We start from the raw sequence: 16,889 nt of genomic DNA, 5'->3' as shown, positions 1-16,889 counted from the left end.
TCATCCAGTACTTGGACTTCAGCATTTAACCATTTCCAGCATTAAGCCTTCTTAGAGCCTGAACATTCAGTTCATATTTAGACAGCAAGTTGTTTACAACTTTATTTCAAATTAATTTTTTAAAGTGCAATAAGAAGCTGTGGATGTTTTCCTCTCACAATCCCAGGCCGGGCTGCCGCTGCGGCGCACTGCAAAGTGCAGATCTTCATTTTCTTTGAGTACGACGCCAGAGTTTTACCCAGATAACTGGGGCCCATGGATGGTACTGTAAAGGAATTGTCGTGTCAGAAAGTAAAACGACGCCCACATCGTTCACGAGTCTCTCGATTTTTTTTAAGTATGGGTTAGTGGTTGTGTGTCAAGAACGGCAAGGAGCTCTTACAGCATATTTGGAAGTTGCAGCAAATTGGTGTGGCTCCTGTGCAGGACTGGACTGGTATTAAAAATCGGCTCTGGTGTTTGAGTCAGACAGGCACACCATACAAGCATAACCACAATCAATCTTGCCGATTGACAGGCGTCTCTTCCAGAGAACACAGAAGTGATTCAAAAGGAGTCTCTGAACAGTGCTGTGAAAAGATGTCATTCTTAAACAATTTGCATGGTTAAAAAAAAACGTATTAAATGCGCATATATTGTAGAATATTAAAACATCCTGAAAATTTTTCATTACATAGGCCCATGCGTAGGTGCCATTGCTAGTGTACAAGTAGTACAGTCAGTCCCGCCATAATGAGTGATATCATAGTGCAAATCTGTTATAATGCGATTGATATAATACATTCATCCATCACTGTAACTGCTTAATCCCAACTGGGATTGCAGGGGGGGACGAGAGCCTATCCTGGGAATTTCAGGCAGGAAGCAACACACCACAGGGCACACGTGCTCACGGGGCGAGCTTAGAGCCACCAGTTAACCTACTATGTATACTTTTGGACTGGGGAAGGAAACAGAGTCCCTGGCAGAAACCCACATGAACACGGGGAGAGCAAACAAACTCCACACAGAAAGGTCCTACGCCCAACCCAGCGACCAAGCCCAGGACCTTCTTGCTATAGGGCAGCAGCGCTAACCACTGCACCACTGCACTGCCCAGTTTCAGTACAGTAAACTAAAGTTCTGCATGGTACAATCAGGGACGGATTATGGGTTGTGTGGGCCCCTGGGCAAAATGTTCGCGAGGGCCCCCCACCACCACCAGCACCACCACCACAACCACCACAATTCAAGGGCCCTTGGCAGCCAAACGCCCTCCCTATAGGGTCAGGGGCCCTTGTAGGCAGAGGATAAAAGAATGTAGGCCCTCTAAAATAGACAAACGAAAATACATTGTTGATAAGTGTTGCAAATTGTTTTGGGCTAGGGACCCCACGGGCCCCCTGCACCGCAAGGGCCCCTGGGCAGCGGCCCCGCTGGCCCGGTCCGTAATCCGTCCCTGGGTACAATAACTGACACTAAATAGGTGAGAATAATAAAACTTGCAGTGTAAGTAAAATTGAAATCCCCATGCTTCATATTGTTTACTGTTATAAAGTGAAAATTATTTTGGTGCGTAACTTATCTTCCAGGTTTTGTTAATAAGCCCCAAGTGCTGCGTTAGCAAAAAACAATCTGAATGTCAGTTTAATTGTTCCGTTAGCCTACCATTTACATTTACAGGATTTGGCAGACGCCCTTAGCCAGAGCGACTTACATAAGTGCTTTGAGACTCTGCAATGAATTTCCGATGCTAGCTCAATAAGGACCCAAGCTATGAATACTATCTCTGAGAACTCCATTGAGTAGTGCAGAATTTTATTATTTATTTATTTTTTTTATACACACACCAGAAAAAGAGTCGAGTAAGAATATAGAAGTTGTACATCAGGTATTTCTGAAAAAGAAAAGTTTTGAGTCGTCGCTTGAAGACAGTCAAGGATTCAGCTGTTCGGACATCTAGGGGGAGTTCATTCCACCAATTAGGTGCCAGGACAGAGAAGAGCCGAGATGCGTGTCTTCCTTGTGCCTTGAGGGGAGGTGGGACCAGTCGAGCAGTGCTGGAGGATCGGAGAGATCGTGGTGCAGAGCGGGGTGTGATGAGGTCATTTAGGTAGGATGGTGCCAGAGAATTTTTTGGCTTTGTATGTGAGCATCAGTGTTTTGAATCTGATGCGTGCAGCTACAGGAAGCCAGTGGAGGGAGCGCAGCAAAGGAGTGGTGTGGGAGAACTTGGGAAGGTTGAAAACAAGACGAGCAGCTGCATTCTGAATCACTTGGAGGGGACGGATGGCGCTCAGTGGTAAACCCGCTAGAAGCGAGTTACAGTAGTCAAGGCGTGAGATGACGAGGGACTGGACGAGTATCTGGGTAGCCTGAGTGGAAAGAAATGGACGTATCCTCCTGATGTTAAAGAGGAGAAACCGACAAGAGCGAGAAAGACTGGCGATATGTGAGGAAAATGACAACTGATCATCTAAGGTAACTCCAAGGTTTCTAGCAGAAACCGAAGGACGGATCAGGGAGTTTTCGAAAGAGATCGCAAGGTCCTGGAGGGGGGATGAGTCAGCCGGGATGTAAAGCAGCTCAGTTTTACTAGTGTTGAGTTTTAGCTGGTGAGTGGTCATCCAAGATGAGATGTCTGCCAAACATGTAGAGATCTTAGTGGAGACATGAGTGTCTGAGGGAGGGAAGGAGAGGATGAGTTGAGTGTCATCGGCATAGCAGTGGTAGGAGAAGCCATGTGAGGATATGACTTTGCCAAGAGATTTAGTGTAGAGGGAGAATAGGAGAGGGCCAAGAACCGAGCCCTGAGGGACACCGGTGGAAAGACAACGTGGAGTAGATGTGGATCCATTCCATGTCACTTGGTATGTTCGGCCTTCTAGGTAGGAAGTCAGCCAGCGCCAGGCCAGGCCACCAATGCCAAGACTCCTAAGGATGGATAGGAGAGTTTTGTGGTTGACTGTGTCAAATGCTGCTGATAGGTCAAGAAGGATGAGGACAGATGACAGTTTGGCTGATCTGGCAGCATGTAGCTTCTCAGTGACTGCTAAGAGGGCAGTCTCTGTAGAGTGAGCTGCTTTAAAGCCAGACTGATTAGGATCCTGGAGGTTGTTCTGAGAGAGATAGAGAGAAAGCTGGTTGTAGACTGTACGTTCGATGATTTTTGAAAGGAAGGAAAGAAGCGATACTGGTCGGTAGCTGCAAGTGTCTGAGGGATTTAGAGTGGGTTTTTTTAGGATGGGAATGACCCTGGCTATTTTGAATGCTGTTGGTACATGACCGGAGGTTATAGAGCCATTAATGATAGTCGTGATAAAGGGGAGAAGGTCTAGAGAGATTGTCTGAAACAATGCAGAAGGGATTGGATCAAGTGGGCAGGTGGTAGGGTTGGAAGATGAGATGACTTTCATGATCTCATCTGCCGTAAGACCGGAAAACTGGGCCAGTGAGGGGGGAGGGAAATCCTTAGTGTGTAGTGTAGTGGATGAGGGAGAGAATGTCTGACAGATTCTGTCAATCTTCTCGGCAAAGAAGTTGGCAAAATCTTCAGCAGTCAGGAAGGAAGGAGCAGGAGGAGGGGGAGGGTTGAGAAGAGACGAAAAGATGTTATGGAGTTTGCGAGGATCTTGTGAGGATAATTCTAGTTTGTCTTTGTAAAAGGCAGTTTTAGCTGCAGTCACGTCCATAGAGAATTTGGATAGCAGAGTACGGTAGGAAGACAGATCTGCATCAAGTTTAGATTTCTTCCACGTCCTCTCTGCTACCCGCAATTCTCTTTGGTTGGTACGTAATGCAGCTGAAAGCCAAGGAGTAGGCCGAGTTTTCCTTGGTTTGGAAGACAGCGGGCAGAGGTTGTCCAAGGATGTGTAAAGTAAGGAGATGAGAGTATCAGTTGCAGACTCCAGTGCCAAGGAGGAAAAGGAGTCAGGGTCAGGAAGGTAAGACAGGGTGCAGGAAGCAACAGAAGAAGCGGAGACAGAGTGGAGGTTTGGTCGAGTGGGGAGGAAACCTTGAAAACTGGGATTGGGCAAGACGGGTAGGGCAATGGTAAAGGATACAAAGTGGTGATCAGAAATGTGTAGAGGAGTAGAAGAGATGTCAGTAGCCGGAGAGGGGCGGCTGAAAACCAGGTCGAGGACGTTACCTCCTTTGTGTGTAGGAGAGGAGCTGTTGGATGTTAGAGAGAAGGAATCGAGAAAAGGGAGGAGACCAGAAGAAGGGAGCTTGTCATGGGGGAGGTTGAAGTCACCAAGGAGAATGAGAGATGAGCTGTCAGTGGGGAAGAGACTGAGGAGAGTATCAAGCTCCTCTAGAAAGCAGCCTAGGGGGCCAGGAGGGCGGTAGACAACAATGATCCGAATATCGAGTGGAGAGGTAACAGCAACTCCATGGAATTCAAAGGATGAAATGTTGAGATGGGGCAGAGAGAGGGGCGTGTAGCACCAGTTCCGAGTTACCAATAGACCTGTGCCACCACCCCTGCCAGTCTGGCGAGGAGAGTGAGAGAAAGCATAAGCAGAGGAGAGAGCTGCCGGGGTGGCCGAGTTGTCAGGGGATATCCAGGTCTCAGTCAAAGCCAGAAAGTCAAGGGAGTGGTGTGAAGCAAGGGCGGAAATGAAATCAGCCTACCAGGTACAACACTTTACTGTGCAAATAAAATAAAATCTATTAAATAACACTCAACTGACTACCTTTTCACGGAACTATAATGTAATACATGAGAGTCGTTATAGCCCCAATGCCTATTATCTTCCTTCAAAAACAAAAGTCACGCCCCAGGTAAACTTAACTTAGCTGCTGATATTTTCAACATCTACAAACTCCCCTGATGTAATCCTATAATATAGCATCTTATTTATAATCAACCATTCGAAGCATTGGGACGTTCGGCAGGCTGATCCACCGAGGCAGTGACGGCGAAAGACGGAAAAAAAACGTTTTGCACGAAGATGTTCTTTATATAATCCTGAAGCAGACCGCGCACAATGCAACAATACACAAGTGCACAGAATGGTGCAGAAACACGGGAACGTTTCACTAAGAACAGCAAGGCTCACAGCCGATCCAGTCGGTTTGGCATCCATGGTTCGGCGCACGTAGCCGAATCGGACTCATAATCTATATGAATTTTAGTCCTTGTAATTTTTACTTTAAAAAGGTTTTCCAGACCAGCTAACTTAGACGTAGAAGCGGGCATAAAAGCATTTTCTGTGTGGGTGTCACCCACGTGAAAGTTACAGCCAAGCAACGGCTGAGTCATGATTTACAATTTATTTCCAGTTTGATGAGGAAAAACCCCGTTCCGCTATCTTATGGGTAGGTTGCGTGGAAGCGTTCTGGTTTCCCGACAATTTATGACAGCGACGTGCTGCATATAAAACGGCGGCTGTCTGTAAATTTTGCTTTGAATTTGAATATGAGTGCTTATGTACGGCAAAATCACCCTGGTGTGACAGTTAATCTTGTAGTCAAGAGAAGAGCCGATGCAGAAAAACAGCCAATTTTGGACTTGTGGGGTGAGCAGATAATCTATGTCATCGCGGAATACCTCTAATTTTTCTCCCTCCCAATCTCACTGTCCTCTCGCTCTCCCCCTTAGAGCGAAAAGTCTGAAACCCTTTTCCATTCTCTCGCTTTTATATTATTTTTTATTCTCGCAATCATTCTTTTTCTCATGACATCTATTGTTCTCACACTGTGTATTCTTTATGTTATTCTTTGTGTTATTGTGTTTTTTTTTCCAGAAACTACACATGCTGTACAACATTTTGAAGGTTCCAGGCTGGGATGCTTTGTCTGGCCGAGAGGTTGATTCAGGTCTTGTGATTTAGTGTCTTTGAATTATGTTCATAGTCACATTATGATATAAGGAAAGGAGGAGCAGGCCTGCTGATTTTGTATGCTAGTTACATGTACGTAAGTCGCAACGGAAGTTATCATGGAACTCATCTCTCTCTCTCTCTCTCTCTCTCTCTCTTAGAGAACTGGTTCTAGTGGGCCAGAAATCAGTCACTAACTCATACTCCTGCTGTCATCCAGTACTTGGACTTCAGCATTTAACCATTTCCAGCATTAAGCCTTCTTAGAGCCTGAACATTCAGTTCATATTTAGACAGCAAGTTGTTTACAACTTTATTTCAAATTAATTTTTTAAAGTGCAATAAGAAGCTGTGGATGTTTTCCTCTCACAATCCCAGGCCGGGCTGCCGCTGCGGCGCACTGCAAAGTGCAGATCTTCATTTTCTTTGAGTACGACGCCAGAGTTTTACCCAGATAACTGGGGCCCATGGATGGTACTGTAAAGGAATTGTCGTGTCAGAAAGTAAAACGACGCCCACATCGTTCACGAGTCTCTCGATTTTTTTAAAGTATGGGTTAGTGGTTGTGTGTCAAGAACGGCAAGGAGCTCTTACAGCATATTTGGAAGTTGCAGCAAATTGGTGTGGCTCCTGTGCAGGACTGGACTGGTATTAAAAATCGGCTCTGGTGTTTGAGTCAGACAGGCACACCATACAAGCATAACCACAATCAATCTTGCCGATTGACAGGCGTCTCTTCCAGAGAACACAGAAGTGATTCAAAAGGAGTCTCTGAACAGTGCTGTGAAAAGATGTCATTCTTAAACAATTTGCATGGTTAAAAAAAAACGTATTAAATGCGCATATATTGTAGAATATTAAAACATCCTGAAAATTTTTCATTACATAGGCCCATGCGTAGGTGCCATTGCTAGTGTACAAGTAGTACAGTCAGTCCCGCCATAATGAGTGATATCATAGTGCAAATCTGTTATAATGCGATTGATATAATACATTCATCCATCACTGTAACTGCTTAATCCCAACTGGGATTGCAGGGGGGGACGAGAGCCTATCCTGGGAATTTCAGGCAGGAAGCAACACACCACAGGGCACACGTGCTCACGGGGCGAGCTTAGAGCCACCAGTTAACCTACTATGTATACTTTTGGACTGGGGAAGGAAACAGAGTCCCTGGCAGAAACCCACATGAACACGGGGAGAGCAAACAAACTCCACACAGAAAGGTCCTACGCCCAACCCAGCGACCAAGCCCAGGACCTTCTTGCTATAGGGCAGCAGCGCTAACCACTGCACCACTGCACTGCCCAGTTTCAGTACAGTAAACTAAAGTTCTGCATGGTACAATCAGGGACGGATTATGGGTTGTGTGGGCCCCTGGGCAAAATGTTCGCGAGGGCCCCCCACCACCACCAGCACCACCACCACAACCACCACAATTCAAGGGCCCTTGGCAGCCAAACGCCCTCCCTATAGGGTCAGGGGCCCTTGTAGGCAGAGGATAAAAGAATGTAGGCCCTCTAAAATAGACAAACGAAAATACATTGTTGATAAGTGTTGCAAATTGTTTTGGGCTAGGGACCCCACGGGCCCCCTGCACCGCAAGGGCCCCTGGGCAGCGGCCCCGCTGGCCCGGTCCGTAATCCGTCCCTGGGTACAATAACTGACACTAAATAGGTGAGAATAATAAAACTTGCAGTGTAAGTAAAATTGAAATCCCCATGCTTCATATTGTTTACTGTTATAAAGTGAAAATTATTTTGGTGCGTAACTTATCTTCCAGGTTTTGTTAATAAGCCCCAAGTGCTGCGTTAGCAAAAAACAATCTGAATGTCAGTTTAATTGTTCCGTTAGCCTACCATTTACATTTACAGGATTTGGCAGACGCCCTTAGCCAGAGCGACTTACATAAGTGCTTTGAGACTCTGCAATGAATTTCCGATGCTAGCTCAATAAGGACCCAAGCTATGAATACTATCTCTGAGAACTCCATTGAGTAGTGCAGAATTTTATTATTTATTTATTTTTTTTATACACACACCAGAAAAAGAGTCGAGTAAGAATATAGAAGTTGTACATCAGGTATTTCTGAAAAAGAAAAGTTTTGAGTCGTCGCTTGAAGACAGTCAAGGATTCAGCTGTTCGGACATCTAGGGGGAGTTCATTCCACCAATTAGGTGCCAGGACAGAGAAGAGCCGAGATGCGTGTCTTCCTTGTGCCTTGAGGGGAGGTGGGACCAGTCGAGCAGTGCTGGAGGATCGGAGAGATCGTGGTGCAGAGCGGGGTGTGATGAGGTCATTTAGGTAGGATGGTGCCAGAGAATTTTTTGGCTTTGTATGTGAGCATCAGTGTTTTGAATCTGATGCGTGCAGCTACAGGAAGCCAGTGGAGGGAGCGCAGCAAAGGAGTGGTGTGGGAGAACTTGGGAAGGTTGAAAACAAGACGAGCAGCTGCATTCTGAATCACTTGGAGGGGACGGATGGCGCTCAGTGGTAAACCCGCTAGAAGCGAGTTACAGTAGTCAAGGCGTGAGATGACGAGGGACTGGACGAGTATCTGGGTAGCCTGAGTGGAAAGAAATGGACGTATCCTCCTGATGTTAAAGAGGAGAAACCGACAAGAGCGAGAAAGACTGGCGATATGTGAGGAAAATGACAACTGATCATCTAAGGTAACTCCAAGGTTTCTAGCAGAAACCGAAGGACGGATCAGGGAGTTTTCGAAAGAGATCGCAAGGTCCTGGAGGGGGGATGAGTCAGCCGGGATGTAAAGCAGCTCAGTTTTACTAGTGTTGAGTTTTAGCTGGTGAGTGGTCATCCAAGATGAGATGTCTGCCAAACATGTAGAGATCTTAGTGGAGACATGAGTGTCTGAGGGAGGGAAGGAGAGGATGAGTTGAGTGTCATCGGCATAGCAGTGGTAGGAGAAGCCATGTGAGGATATGACTTTGCCAAGAGATTTAGTGTAGAGGGAGAATAGGAGAGGGCCAAGAACCGAGCCCTGAGGGACACCGGTGGAAAGACAACGTGGAGTAGATGTGGATCCATTCCATGTCACTTGGTATGTTCGGCCTTCTAGGTAGGAAGTCAGCCAGCGCCAGGCCAGGCCACCAATGCCAAGACTCCTAAGGATGGATAGGAGAGTTTTGTGGTTGACTGTGTCAAATGCTGCTGATAGGTCAAGAAGGATGAGGACAGATGACAGTTTGGCTGATCTGGCAGCATGTAGCTTCTCAGTGACTGCTAAGAGGGCAGTCTCTGTAGAGTGAGCTGCTTTAAAGCCAGACTGATTAGGATCCTGGAGGTTGTTCTGAGAGAGATAGAGAGAAAGCTGGTTGTAGACTGTACGTTCGATGATTTTTGAAAGGAAGGAAAGAAGCGATACTGGTCGGTAGCTGCAAGTGTCTGAGGGATTTAGAGTGGGTTTTTTTAGGATGGGAATGACCCTGGCTATTTTGAATGCTGTTGGTACATGACCGGAGGTTATAGAGCCATTAATGATAGTCGTGATAAAGGGGAGAAGGTCTAGAGAGATTGTCTGAAACAATGCAGAAGGGATTGGATCAAGTGGGCAGGTGGTAGGGTTGGAAGATGAGATGACTTTCATGATCTCATCTGCCGTAAGACCGGAAAACTGGGCCAGTGAGGGGGGAGGGAAATCCTTAGTGTGTAGTGTAGTGGATGAGGGAGAGAATGTCTGACAGATTCTGTCAATCTTCTCGGCAAAGAAGTTGGCAAAATCTTCAGCAGTCAGGAAGGAAGGAGCAGGAGGAGGGGGAGGGTTGAGAAGAGACGAAAAGATGTTATGGAGTTTGCGAGGATCTTGTGAGGATAATTCTAGTTTGTCTTTGTAAAAGGCAGTTTTAGCTGCAGTCACGTCCATAGAGAATTTGGATAGCAGAGTACGGTAGGAAGACAGATCTGCATCAAGTTTAGATTTCTTCCACGTCCTCTCTGCTACCCGCAATTCTCTTTGGTTGGTACGTAATGCAGCTGAAAGCCAAGGAGTAGGCCGAGTTTTCCTTGGTTTGGAAGACAGCGGGCAGAGGTTGTCCAAGGATGTGTAAAGTAAGGAGATGAGAGTATCAGTTGCAGACTCCAGTGCCAAGGAGGAAAAGGAGTCAGGGTCAGGAAGGTAAGACAGGGTGCAGGAAGCAACAGAAGAAGCGGAGACAGAGTGGAGGTTTGGTCGAGTGGGGAGGAAACCTTGAAAACTGGGATTAGGCAAGACGGGTAGGGCAATGGTAAAGGATACAAAGTGGTGATCAGAAATGTGTAGAGGAGTAGAAGAGATGTCAGTAGCCGGAGAGGGGCGGCTGAAAACCAGGTCGAGGACGTTACCTCCTTTGTGTGTAGGAGAGGAGCTGTTGGATGTTAGAGAGAAGGAATCGAGAAAAGGGAGGAGACCAGAAGAAGGGAGCTTGTCATGGGGGAGGTTGAAGTCACCAAGGAGAATGAGAGATGAGCTGTCAGTGGGGAAGAGACTGAGGAGAGTATCAAGCTCCTCTAGAAAGCAGCCTAGGGGGCCAGGAGGGCGGTAGACAACAATGATCCGAATATCGAGTGGAGAGGTAACAGCAACTCCATGGAATTCAAAGGATGAAATGTTGAGATGGGGCAGAGAGAGGGGCGTGTAGCACCAGTTCCGAGTTACCAATAGACCTGTGCCACCACCCCTGCCAGTCTGGCGAGGAGAGTGAGAGAAAGCATAAGCAGAGGAGAGAGCTGCCGGGGTGGCCGAGTTGTCAGGGGATATCCAGGTCTCAGTCAAAGCCAGAAAGTCAAGGGAGTGGTGTGAAGCAAGGGCGGAAATGAAATCAGCCTACCAGGTACAACACTTTACTGTGCAAATAAAATAAAATCTATTAAATAACACTCAACTGACTACCTTTTCACGGAACTATAATGTAATACATGAGAGTCGTTATAGCCCCAATGCCTATTATCTTCCTTCAAAAACAAAAGTCACGCCCCAGGTAAACTTAACTTAGCTGCTGATATTTTCAACATCTACAAACTCCCCTGATGTAATCCTATAATATAGCATCTTATTTATAATCAACCATTCGAAGCATTGGGACGTTCGGCAGGCTGATCCACCGAGGCAGTGACGGCGAAAGACGGAAAAAAAACGTTTTGCACGAAGATGTTCTTTATATAATCCTGAAGCAGACCGCGCACAATGCAACAATACACAAGTGCACAGAATGGTGCAGAAACACGGGAACGTTTCACTAAGAACAGCAAGGCTCACAGCCGATCCAGTCGGTTTGGCATCCATGGTTCGGCGCACGTAGCCGAATCGGACTCATAATCTATATGAATTTTAGTCCTTGTAATTTTTACTTTAAAAAGGTTTTCCAGACCAGCTAACTTAGACGTAGAAGCGGGCATAAAAGCATTTTCTGTGTGGGTGTCACCCACGTGAAAGTTACAGCCAAGCAACGGCTGAGTCATGATTTACAATTTATTTCCAGTTTGATGAGGAAAAACCCCGTTCCGCTATCTTATGGGTAGGTTGCGTGGAAGCGTTCTGGTTTCCCGACAATTTATGACAGCGACGTGCTGCATATAAAACGGCGGCTGTCTGTAAATTTTGCTTTGAATTTGAATATGAGTGCTTATGTACGGCAAAATCACCCTGGTGTGACAGTTAATCTTGTAGTCAAGAGAAGAGCCGATGCAGAAAAACAGCCAATTTTGGACTTGTGGGGTGAGCAGATAATCTATGTCATCGCGGAATACCTCTAATTTTTCTCCCTCCCAATCTCACTGTCCTCTCGCTCTCCCCCTTAGAGCGAAAAGTCTGAAACCCTTTTCCATTCTCTCGCTTTTATATTATTTTTTATTCTCGCAATCATTCTTTTTCTCATGACATCTATTGTTCTCACACTGTGTATTCTTTATGTTATTCTTTGTGTTATTGTGTTTTTTTTTCCAGAAACTACACATGCTGTACAACATTTTGAAGGTTCCAGGCTGGGATGCTTTGTCTGGCCGAGAGGTTGATTCAGGTCTTGTGATTTAGTGTCTTTGAATTATGTTCATAGTCACATTATGATATAAGGAAAGGAGGAGCAGGCCTGCTGATTTTGTATGCTAGTTACATGTACGTAAGTCGCAACGGAAGTTATCATGGAACTCATCTCTCTCTCTCTCTCTCTCTCTCTCTCTTAGAGAACTGGTTCTAGTGGGCCAGAAATCAGTCACTAACTCATACTCCTGCTGTCATCCAGTACTTGGACTTCAGCATTTAACCATTTCCAGCATTAAGCCTTCTTAGAGCCTGAACATTCAGTTCATATTTAGACAGCAAGTTGTTTACAACTTTATTTCAAATTAATTTTTTAAAGTGCAATAAGAAGCTGTGCATTTTTTTCCTCTCACAATCCCAGGCCGGGCTGCCGCTGAGGCGCACTGCAAAGTGCAGATCTTCATTTTCTTTGAGTACGACGCCAGAGTTTTACCCAGATAACTGGGGCCCATGGATGGTGCTGTAAAGGAATTGTCGTGTCAGAAAGTAAAACGACGCCCACATCGTTCATGAGTCTCTCGATTTTTTTAAAGTACGGGTTAGTGGTTGTGTGTCAAGAACGGCAAGGAGCTCTTACAGCATATTTGGAAGTTGCAGCAAATTGGTGTGGCTCCTGTGCAGGGCTGGACTGGTATTAAAAATCGGCTCTGGTGTTTGAGTCAGACAGGCACACCATACAAGCATAACCACAATCAATCTTGCCGATTGACAGGCGTCTCTTCCAGAGTCAACACAGAAGTGATTCAAAAGGAGTCTCTGAACAGTGCTATGAAAAGATGTCATTCTTAAACAATTTGCATGGTAAAAAACTGCATGAAATGCGCATATATTGTAGAATATTACAACATCCTGAAAATTTTTCATTACATAGGCCCATGCGTAGGTGCCATTGCTAGTGTACAAGTAGTACAGTCAGTCCCACCATAATGAGTGATATCATAGTGCAAATCTGTTATAATGCGATTGATATAATACATTCATCCATCATTCTAACTGCTTAATCCCAACTGGGGTTGCAGAGGGGGACGAGAGCCTATCCTGGGAATATCAGGCAGGAAGCAAAACACCACAGGGCACACGTGCTCACGGGGCGAGCTTAGAGTCACCAGTTAACCTACTATGTATACTTTTGGACTGGGGAAGGAAAGAGAGCCCCTGGCAGAAACCCACATGAACACGGGGACAGCAAACAAACTCCACACAGAAAGGTCCTACGCCCAACCCAGGGACCAAGCCCAGGACCTTCTTGCTATAGGGCAGCAGCGCTAACCACTGCATCACTGCACTGCCCAGTTTCAGTACAGTAAACTAAAGTTCTGCATGGTACAATAACTGACACTAAATAGGTGAGAATAATAAAACTTGTCATGTAAGTAAAATTTGAATTAAATCATGTTAGAATAACTGAAATTTATGCCAGAGTAACTGAAACCTGTCATGTTAGGATAACTTGATCTCATTTCAGAATAACGTAAACTTGTGTGTCATACCATGCGAGGAAGGCACGACTCAAATGTAGCTTGGTTAACGGAAAACCCCAGTAGGGAAACTTATGTAGAGATGAAGATGGGTTTTGAGGGCGATGACACGTAACAATGTCAGGACCGCAGAATTACTCCCACTCGTTACGTTTGAGTAACTGAAACCTGTCGTGTTAGGATAACTTAATCTCATTTCTAAATAACAGAAACTTGTGTGTCATACCATGCGAGGAAAGCACGACTCAAATGTAGCTTGGTTAACGGAAAACCCCAGTAGGGGAACTTATGTAGAGATGAAGATGGGTTTTGAGGGCGATGACACGTAACAATGTCAGGACCGCAGAATTACTCCCACTCGTTACGTTTGAGTAACTGAAACCTGTCGTGTTAGGATAACTTAATCTCATTTCTAAATAACAGAAACTTGTGTGTCATACCATGCGAGGAAAGCACGACTCAAATGTAGCTTGGTTAACGGAAAACCCCAGTAGGGGAACTTATGTAGAGATGAAGATGGGTTTTGAGGGCGATGACACGTAACAATGTCAGGACCGCGGAATTACTCCCACTCGTTACGTTTGAGTAACTGAAACCTGTCGTGTTAGGATAACTTAATCTCATTTCTAAATAACAGAAACTTGTGTGTCATACCATGCGAGGAAGGCACGACTCAAATGTAGCTTGGTTAACGGAAAACCCCAGTAGGGGAACTTATGTAGAGATGAAGATGGGTTTTGAGGGCGATGACACGTAACAATGTCAGGACCGCGGAATTACTCCCACTCGTTACGTTTGAGTAACTGAAACCTGTCGTGTTAGGATAACTTAATCTCATTTCTAAATAACAGAAACTTGTGTGTCATACCATGCGAGGAAAGCACGACTCAAATGTAGCTTGGTTAACGGAAAACCCCTGTAGGGGAACTTATGTAGAGATGAAGATGGGTTTTGGGTGCGATGACACGTAACAATGTCAGGACCGGGGAATAACTCACACTCATAACGTTAGAGTAACTGAAACCTGTCGTGTTAGGATAACTTAATCTCATTTCAGAATTACGTAAACTTGTGTTTCATGCCGTGCAAGGAAAGCACGACTCAAATGAGTCCGCTCAATGACAACCCTCAGTGCCATGATGTGGTCGAGAGGCATAAAAACCAGACTGCTCCGGTCGCTGGTAGGTGAGCAAGTGATCATGGATCCTATTGAGATTGAGCCTAGCAAGGACCTTACCTGGCACTGAGAGCAGTGTTATCCCCCTGTAGTTGCCACAATCTAGGCGATCACCCTTCTCTTTCCAGATAGGGACAACAAGCCTTGCATTCATTTCAGTTAGGATAATAATAATAATAATAGGTTACATTTATATAGCGCCTTTCACAAAACCAGGGTTGCTTTATGGGGGAAAGAAAAAAAAATCAGTAATCAGGAAGAGACAGTACAGAAATGTTCATGGAAGAGAAATGTCTTTAGTTCAGATTTGAAGGAAGAGCAGCCTTGGAGAGAGTGTGGAAGACAGTTCCATAGTTTGGAGCCCGTGGCACTGAAGGACCTGCCACCCATGGTGGAAAGTCTGGTACGTGACACAGCAAGGAGATTATTAATAGAACATCTGAGACAGTCAATAGTTCATTGAGGTAGCAAGGAGTGAGGTTATGCAGAGCTTTGCAAGTGAGAAGCAATATTTTGAATTCTGAATTATGAAACTTTACTGGTAACCAGTGTTGCTGATACAGGATGGGTGTGATGTGAGCAAAGCTGCTGAGTTCTGAATATACTGAAGCATTTGTGTAGATTTTGCAGGGAGGCCAATGAAAGGTGGAGTTGCAGTAGTAAATACTAGTTGTAGTGAATGTATGTTGCAGAGTCAGGGCATCAGAATTGGACAGAAATGGACATAGATGGGCGATGATACAGAGGTGAAAGAATGAGATTTTGGAGAGGGATTTTATATATAGATCAAAATTGAATGAAGAGTCAAATAATACCCCAAGATTTACTCTGAACAGTAGCAGGTTTTACAGGGACACCATCAATACAGACAGAGAATCTGTAGGATTTGGATACCAATGATTAATGTCCAACATTAAGACTTGATTTTTGTCTGTGTTAAGTTTGAGAAAGTTATTATGCATCTAAACCTTTAAATCTGAGATGCAATCAGTTAGTGTATTGGGAGGGGAGTCAATGGAGGAATGGGTACTGAGATACAACTGAGTATCATCAGCATAGCAATGACAATTAAGGCCAAATCTGCCAGGGGGGATGCTTGTCTCCCAAGCCTTACCATCAGTCTGGAGACGTTCACCCCAGATACCACAGACCCCTACAATCTTCCCTACCCTCACCTTGTTCACCACATGTGCAATCTGAGTGAGATTAGGTGGTTCAAAGCTAATCGGATGATCAGATTCATTGTCCCAGATAAGCCCAATATCCTAGCCAGAGGATCAGCTTTACACAGCTGTTCAAAGTAGCTGGCGCAGTAGGTCACAACTGCAGCTCTATCTTTAAGGAACATTCCATCATCTGCCCTGACTCTAACCTCAGAGAAAAAGATCTGGATGCATGTAATACTTCAATTCCTCCATAAGCAGAGTATGGGTTGCTATACCTTAGATGGTGTCACTTGCTCACAAATACCTCTAACAGATGCCTCCTTATCTCCCCTCAGATCCCTCACAGCCATTCTTCTCGGTTCCCCATACAGACTGAAGTTGCCATCAAGCCATGCATGTAACACCTCCTTCTGGGCACTCCGGCAACACCAACACAACCCTCAGCAACCTTCAAGTAGCCTACTAAACCTAAGCTGGATCTTCAGAGTAGCAACAACATGTCTGTGGTCAAAATTCATAAACTGGGCAGTTCTGTAGATCCTGTAGTTCTGCAGGAGTCTCCAGCATCTGCCCATGAAGATGTGATCCATCACCTTCGCTGCATCACCAGTATTGCCATCAAGATTATCATTTCAAAATTAGAAACTTATGTTAGAATAACGTTAAGGTTCATCCATGCAGTGCAGACATTCTTGCAATTGTGATTGAACTTCTTGAGGTTGCATAAACCTGTAGACTCTTTTCGACCAAATCATTTTACATACATTTGTAGTAGGTAAATGTGCTTTAAACTATAGCTAAATACAGAATGTAAAAGAAACAGAAAGCATCTGTTTGAACATGTATTCAGTATTAGAACAACGTACCACCACCTGACCAGTAACTAAACTACTGAACAACAATCATAAAGCTATTTAGAAAGCTATACCAAAATGCACATTGTAAAGCGAATGAAAAATGAAAATTTATAAAAATGAATACATGGATGTACTGGCAATTTCTCTGTATCACTTGAAACAAAAATAAATCAAAGTAACAATACTAGACCACTGCAATGTGATTGTAAAATGTCCCCCATTTGCCTGATAGGAGAACATTTTTTCCACCTTACATGGCCAGCTGATTTGTCTGCGTTAGAACTAAACCCTTCAATTCATTCTTACCAAGCACAACAGGACCGGCTCTAATCAAGATGGCGTGGCTAAGTTCGGACCTTCCTGATCCCTCCAT

The 16,889-nt window shown here is 45.0% G+C and overlaps 2 long non-coding RNA genes across 6 annotated transcripts in view; both read left to right on the top strand.

Annotated features, from left to right (window-relative positions):
- The window catches only part of LOC125725435 (uncharacterized), a 28,417-nt gene extending 11,712 nt beyond the window's left edge, over window positions 1-16,705 (top strand). For all 5 annotated transcript variants that reach the window (XR_007387486.1, XR_007387487.1, XR_007387485.1 and 2 more), the window contains one exon: window positions 16,031-16,705. This is a non-coding gene — a long non-coding RNA (uncharacterized LOC125725435). The remainder of the gene's footprint in view (window positions 1-16,030) is intronic.
- Window positions 13,054-14,041, top strand: LOC125725436 (uncharacterized). The gene is made up of 2 exons (XR_007387488.1): window positions 13,054-13,202; window positions 13,283-14,041. It is a non-coding gene; the product is annotated as an uncharacterized LOC125725436 (long non-coding RNA).
- Window positions 16,706-16,889: the final 184 nt, after the last annotated feature.

This window comes from Brienomyrus brachyistius, unplaced genomic scaffold (genome assembly GCF_023856365.1).
Source record: "Brienomyrus brachyistius isolate T26 unplaced genomic scaffold, BBRACH_0.4 scaffold67, whole genome shotgun sequence".
In the NCBI taxonomy this organism is placed as follows: Eukaryota; Metazoa; Chordata; class Actinopteri; order Osteoglossiformes; family Mormyridae; genus Brienomyrus; species Brienomyrus brachyistius.
This window is presented reverse-complemented; position numbering and strand designations above follow the sequence as displayed.